Below are 7,935 nucleotides of genomic sequence, written 5' to 3' on the forward strand. Positions count from 1 at the left end.
ATCATTTTATATCTGATGCTTCCATTCTGACCTCGTCACCATGGTTTTGAATGGGTAATCTACATGTCCAAAAATGGTAATACCATGGTATTTTTCCTGAAAGTGATTAATCTATTAGTTAATCTATCAGTGGGCTTTTCCAGTGTTTTTGGATGTAGCATTTGCAGTCAAATCATGAGACATAACTTTTCAGTGAGTGCTAATTTACTGATTCTATTTCTACTCATTTGTACAGTATGTATTTTCCCAAATCAGTCGGCAGATAGAGAAAAATAGACTATTATTTCTTTAGATAGGGATAATTTTAAATCAAACAAAATTAAGTTGAATTGACAAATTGAAAATGAAGTAGAAATAAAAACTAAATTAAAATTCAAAATAATAACTGGTTGTAATGACTAACGCAGCTTTCACTTTATTTGGTGTATGTTTGAGTGGAGGGGAAAATGCAACAAATAATTTAAATGTCAACACAACGCAATAAGAAGTGTGTTGAAGGACAGTTTTGTCTTCATAAATGTTAATGCTTTCATTCTGCAACCACTTTGAAGTCTGTTCAGCAGGACACTAATCATAAAATATATATGAAATAAAACAGAGGTGTTTTGTTACATTATATTGACAAACTGTTTTTCTTAGTTGTGAAGTTTAAAATCAGCTTAAAATATCGATGCTGAGCTTACGGTTACAATTTTAATTCAGATTCATGAACAGATTCATTCGGACCGACTTGGACTCGGCCTGTTATGAACTCGGTCTTTAGTCCAACTCGGCCCTTTTGGGACTCGACTGTTTAAAGACTCGAACTCGACTAAGGTGGACTCGAACCCAACACTATTAAATGTGCTGTTTCATCACAATGGCCATTGGATAAATATAATTTTTGTGGAAATTCCAACATTCTTGTCACTTTAATGGAGAAAATGGAAACAAAATTATTGCAGTTCAGTGCAATTTATACCTTGCTTCCAGCTGTGAAGATGCAGTGTTTTTCCAAGGACGGATACACAATTTAAAGAAGCATTTAAAGGTAAGACCCATATGAAAATCATGTTAGCTAGGACAGCTCAAATAAGTCATAAGTGTTCCCTAATTTCGCCATCAGACTGTCTTTCGATTGTTTTAGCGGTAATTAAAGCAGAAAACGACCAATCCCCCGGCGAACGGCGAGTATTCCGGTACACCGGACACTTACCCATTTTCATGTCAAAAGTTTTGAAACACTCATTCTTTATTATAATTAATTTTCTTCACATTTAAGAATAATAGTAAAGTCATCAAAAGTATGGAATAACATAAATGGAACTATGGGAATTATGTTGTGACTAAACAAAATCCAAAATAAATCAAAACTGTGTTATATTTTAGCATCTTCAAAGTAGTCACCCTTTGTCTAGAATTTGCAGAAATGTACTCTTGACATTTTCTCAACCAACTTCTTGAGGTATCACCCTGGGATGCTTTTTAAACAGTATTGAAGGAGTTCCCATCTATGTTGGGCACTTATTGGTTATTATTTGGTGAAAGTCATCAATTTCAAAAACCTTTTTTTTTTAAATTTTTTTATTAAATTTTAGTTTTATAATGAAATAAATTAATATGGTGGCACCATTATATTTTTGTCTAGAAAACTAATTTCAAACATTTAAGCATACACCTTCAGATCAAAAGGTTTTTAAGATCATGAGAAACATTTCAGTCAAGTGTTTCAAAACTTTTGACCCACAGTGTATGTACATATTCTGGCCAAATTTGTATTCACAGATTTTTAAAAAATAAACATTTACACATAGTTATGTGAGTAATTGACATGAAATGTTAAGTATTGTCATCAGTATCCAGCTGTGTGCCACATCTAACTATTTAAAACCACATTTTATGATCTTGTATAGCTATATATACATATATAATATATTATTATTATACTTGTTGATTCCACAGCCTTATATTAACTAAGACAATAGTTTATTTGCACTTCTAGAAAAAAGTTGAAAGGTGATTAAGATCTTTAAAAACTTTGAAGAAATGCTTACTTGTCACAGCACCTAAAATACACACTTTCCCTTGTACTTTCATGTACATTTAACCTAACATCTGGATGTTGGGAAAAAAGTTTTGAGGTTATTTGTTTGATCTATAAAGTACTTATTTTTAGTGCTTTCTCTAACAAAAATCCACTCATCACATTTACAGTGGTTTTATATGTTTTAAAGTTATTTTTGCACTGGTGGGGCCCATTGTCATGATTAGCAGTCAATAGAAATGTCTTTTTTTCAACACAAAAATGTGAAATTGAGCCGGAAAATTAAATCAATGAGCCATGAGGTGTGTTATGGCGTGGTGAGTTGCGGGTCGGGTTTAGTGGGCCACTCTGGGCCAGAAAGTCCAGGGCCACTTTTTAGTCCCAGTCCGCCCCTGGATAAAGAGACTGCAAACAGTTATAAAAAAAAAATTAAACAACAAATAAACATGCATACAAATCTGAGTATACGTGATGTAACGTGAGTTGTGACAACCAGACGTTGTGTTGAGGAGCGACAGTTTGAGCGATCATGAGTAATTTCAGCTTCACTCCCTTAAATATGCTCACTCGCTGTGTCAATCAAACATGCACGCTCTCCAGGTGCTCTCAAAATCTCATCAGTCACTCATCTGAACAGCAAGTGGATTATTTTTTTTTTCTTCTGCCTGTGGTCCGACAAACAGCGTATCCTTTGCACTTCTGCATTTGAAACACTATTGCATTGTGATTGTTGTGCGTGCCGTTTGCTTAGCGACAACTTTTTAAAGATGTTTCGCATGTTTACCACCCTGCGAGCCTGTGACATGCACAGAACGGGGGCAGCAGGGGCGCAAGCCTAACCCTAACTGCTCCTTTCATTCACAAATCTAAAGGTGCCCTTCTGGTCGTCCTGAAAAAAAAAATAATTGAAATTGAAATTGTAATAATTAAATTAAAATGGTTAAAACTATATTAAAATATTTGAATAATCTCACAATAACAGTAATAAGGTGTTGTTTATGACCTTGGTAAAGTTTTAAGTTCGACATTCGTTGGATATTCGGTTTCTCTTACCCACGCTCTCTTCAGTCGACAATCTTACAAAGATGTCGTTAGCACACTTGGTTTAAAGGAAGTATAACTATACTATATGGGCATAAAAACTGGACTCAAAACAGTCTTCAAAATTATGCCTGAAATACTCCGATGCGCTTTGACTACCTTGCAGATGTAAGGGACCGTCTGAAAACTCCACCCACTATGCTAAAACATAGGAGATGTCCACTGATTCATTCAATCGACGTGCAAGTTATACATAAAAAAAAAAAAAACTGTAAAATACATTTTCACATTCAGAATGTTGTAGTAACTTCCCAGAGGATAGACAGACATACTACAGGTGAGAATATTACAGTATCATCAATTATATGAGTACAATAATCAATTATTTGAGAAAAATATTCACTAAAATTCACCAAAAAATTATATTTTTACATTCTAAAGGTTGTAGTAATTTCCCAAAGGATAGACAGACTTACTACAGATGACATTATTACAGTATGATCAATTATATAAGTACAGTTATTAATTATTTTAGAAAAAAATTAACTAAAATTCACCAAAAATTATATTTTCATATTCTAAAGGTTGTAGTATCTTCCCAGAGGATAGACAGACTTACTACAGATGAGATTATTACAGTATGATCAATTATATGAGTATAGTAATCAATTATTTGAGGAAAATATTCACTAAAATTCACCAAAATGATATTTTCTCATTCTAAAGGTTGTAGTAACTAATCTCCAATGTCACTCAAAGCCAGTTAATTAGCAACAATTTATTCAGCTATTTACTGAAACAAAACGAAAAACACTGCAAATTGACTTGCCTGTCACTTTCTTAAAAGAAGATCCCAAATTAATTTAAAATAGTCTTACAGAAGGAATAAAAAAAAATAGAATAATTGCAATAAACTTTTTTGGTGGAAACTTTGTTATGTAAGTTTAGAAAACAATTTACAACAGCATTAACATAACAACATGGGGATCATTATAAAATACCACAGATGTCCTACTTATTTGTTACTGGGAATTATCACAGTAATATTACTTTTATATCAGGTCTTATCTCACTTCATATAAAATGAAATATCTGATGAAACATCCAGTTGTGAGAATATACAAGCACAGTTTCCTTGCATTAAGTTTGCAAGGAAACTTCAACTTGCATTGAAAATGGAGAAGACTCCGATTACAAAAAGCTGGTGGATGACTTTGTCTTGTATTGTAGAAAACAACTGCAGCTGAATATCACAAACATAAATAAGCTGGTGGTGGATTTTGAAGGAACACCTGAGTCTGACTATCACTGAGGCACAGGACGCAACAGTACATCAGAGCAGATGACTAAAAATATGTAAAGGAAATGATCAGAAAGGACAGCTATACTAGACTTGATATACATTTACTGAAGTCAGATGTTAAAGCATCCTCTCCACAACAGCGATTTTATGAGCACCGTGCTCTAGGAAATGATAGTGTAGATCTCTCTTGCCATCAGCGATCAGACTTTATTATGCCATCTCTCCTGTTAAGCCTATATTACAGGAAGTAGATACAGTATTAACAGAAATTTATAGAATTGTTTCTAAAATAATTTATTTCTGTACTAATATAATTGATCATACTGTAATAATCTCATCTGTAGTAAGTCTGTCTATCCTCTGGGAAGTTACTACAACCTTTTGAATGAGAAAATATTATTTTGGTGAATTTTAGTGAATATTTTTCACAAATAATTGATTACTGTACTCATATAATTGATCATACTGTAATAATCTCATCTGTAGTAAGTCAGTCTATCCTCTGTGAAGTTACTACAACCTTTAGAATGAGAAAATGTCATTTTGGTTATAGTAAATATTTTCCTCAGTTAATTACTGTACTCATATAATTTATCATACTGTAATAATCTCATCTGTAGTAAATCCGTCTATCCTCTGGGAAGTTACTACAACCTTTAGAATGAGAAAATATAATTTTGGTGAATTTTAGTGAATATTTTCCTCAAATAATTAATAACTGTACTAATATTATTAATCATACTGTAATAATCGAACCTGTAGTAAGTCTGTCTATCCTCTGGGAAATTACTACAACCTTTAGAATGAGAAAATATTATTTTGGTTAATTTTAGTAAATATTTTCCTCAAACAATTGATTACTGTACTCATGTAATTTATCATACTGTAATAATCTCATCTGTAGTAAGTCCGTCTATCCTCTGGGAAGTTACTACAACCTTTAGAATGAGAAAATATCATTTTGGTGAATTTTATTGAATATTTTTCTCAAATAATTGAATTCTGTACTCATATAATTGATGATACTGTAATAATCTCATCTGTAGTAAGTCTGTCTATCCTCTGGGAAGATACTACAAACTTTAGAATGAGAAAATATCATTTTAGTGAATTTTAGTGATATTTTTTCTAAAATAATTGAATACTGTACATATATAATTAATCATACTGTAATAATCACACCTTTAGTAAGTCCATCTATCCTCTGGGAAGTTACTACAGCCTTTAGAATGAGAAAATATCATTTTGGTGAATTTTTGTTAATTTTTGTCTGAAATAATTGATTACTGTACACATATAATTGATCATACTGTAATAATCACACCTTTAGTAAGTCCATCTATCCTCTGGGAAGTTACTACAACCTTTAGAATGAGAAAATATAATTTTGGTGAATTTTAGTGCATTTTTTTCTCTCAAATAATTGAATACTGTACTCATATAATTGATGATACTGTAATAATCTAAATAAAATATAACTTGCACGTCAAGTGAATGAATGAGTGGACATCTCCTATGTTTTAGCATAGTGGGTGGAGTTTTCAGACGGTTCCTTACATCTGCTAGGCAGTCAAAGCGCATCGGCGCATTTCAGGCATAATTTTGAAGACTGTTTTGAGTCCAATTTTTATCAGAATCAGAATGAGCTTTATTGCCAAGTATGCTTACACATACAAGGAATTTGTCTTGGTGACAGGATCTTCCAGTGTACAACCATACAAAAACAATATAAAAACAGCAGCAAGACATAGATAATAATAAAAAAATAATTATACACATACTTACAGACACACATGCATACATACACACATACACATGGTTAGTGCAAATCTAATACAATCTGTTATGTACAGTGTAAATACAAATCTGTTATGTAAAGTGCAAATGTTTTATTTGTTTATTTATTTATTTATTTATTTATTTATTTTTTTCAGAGGAATGAAATGGCAGAAGAGGTTGCATAAATGGATCGGTGGTGCATGTGATGGATAAATATAAGAAAGACTAAACTGTGTATTGCACATAGTTATTGCTCAATGGGGCAATTTAACTGATCATGAGATGGATAGCCTGTGGGAAAAAACTGTTCCTGTGCCTGACGGTTCTGGTGCTCAGAGCTCTGAAGCGTCGGCCAGAAGGCAACAGTTCAAAAAGGTAGTGGGCTGGGTGAGTGGGGTCCAGAGTGATTTTTCCAGCCTTTTCCTCACTCTGGAAGTGTATAGTTCTTGAAGGGGGGGCAGGGGGCAACCAATAATCCTCTCAGCAGTCCGAACTATCCTTTGTAGTCTTCTGATATCTGATTTCGTAGCTGAACCAAACCAGACAGTTATTGAAGTGCAGAGGACAGACTCAGTGACTGCTGATTAGAACTGTATCAGCAGCTCCTGTGGCAGGTTGAATTTCCTCAACTGGCGAAGGAAGTCAATGTGTGTCTCCCACTTCAGGTCCTGTGAGATGGTAGTGCCCAGGAACCTGAATGACTCCACTGCTGTCACAGTGCTGTTTAGAATGGGGAGGGGGGTCAGTGTTGGGGTGTTCCTCCTAAAGTCCACAATCATCTCCACCGTTTTGAGCGTGTTCAGCTCAAGGTTGTTTTGACTGCACCAGACAGCCAGCTGTTCAACCTCCCTTCTGTATGCAGACTCATCGTCATCTCGGATGAGGCCGATGACAGTGGTGTCGTCTGCAAACTTCAGGAGCTTGACAGAGGGGTCCTTGGCTATGCAGTCATTGGTGTAGAGGGAGAAGAATAGTGGGGAGAGCACACATCCCTGGGGGGCACCAGTGCTGATTGTACAGGTGCTGGAAGTGAGTTTCCCCAGTCTCACAAGCTGCTGCCTGTCCGTCAGAAAGCTGGTAATCCACTGACAGATAGACAAGGGAACAGAGAGTTGGTGTAATTTATTCTGGAGTATTGCTGGGACGATGGTTTTGAAAGCTGAACTGAAGTCCACAAAAAGGATTCTTGCGTATGTCCCTGGTCTGTCCAGATGTTGCAGGATATGATGCAATCCCATGTTGACTGCATCATCCACAGACCTGTTTGCTTGATAAGCAAATTGAAGGGGATCTAGAAAGGGTCCAGTAATGTTCTTCAGGTGGGTCAACACCAGTCTCTCAAATGATTTCATGACCACAGACTTCAGGGTGACAGGTCTGTAGTCAATAAGTCCTGCGATTTTTGGTTTCTTTGGGATGGGGATGATAGTGGAACGTTTGAAGCAGCATGGGACTTCACACTGCTCCAGTGATCTATTGAAGATCTGTGTGAAGATGAGGGCCAGCTGGTTAGCACAGGATCTAAGATATGCAGGTGAAACGCCATCTGGGCCCTGTGCTTTCCTTATCCTTTGTAGTCGAAAGACAAGGCTCACATCATCTTCACAGATCTTAAGTGCAGGTTGAGTAGCAGGAGGGGGGAGGAGGGGGGTTGCAGGAGGTGTTGGTGTTTGTGTGAAGGTCAGAGTGGGTGTGGGGTGTGAGATTGGGCCTTTCAAATCTACAGTAGAACACATTCAGGTCGTCAGCCAGTTGTTGGTCCACCACAGGGTTGGGGGCAGGAGTCCTG

Source organism: Myxocyprinus asiaticus, chromosome 30 (genome assembly GCF_019703515.2).
Source record: "Myxocyprinus asiaticus isolate MX2 ecotype Aquarium Trade chromosome 30, UBuf_Myxa_2, whole genome shotgun sequence".
NCBI classification, from domain to species: domain Eukaryota; kingdom Metazoa; phylum Chordata; class Actinopteri; order Cypriniformes; family Catostomidae; genus Myxocyprinus; species Myxocyprinus asiaticus.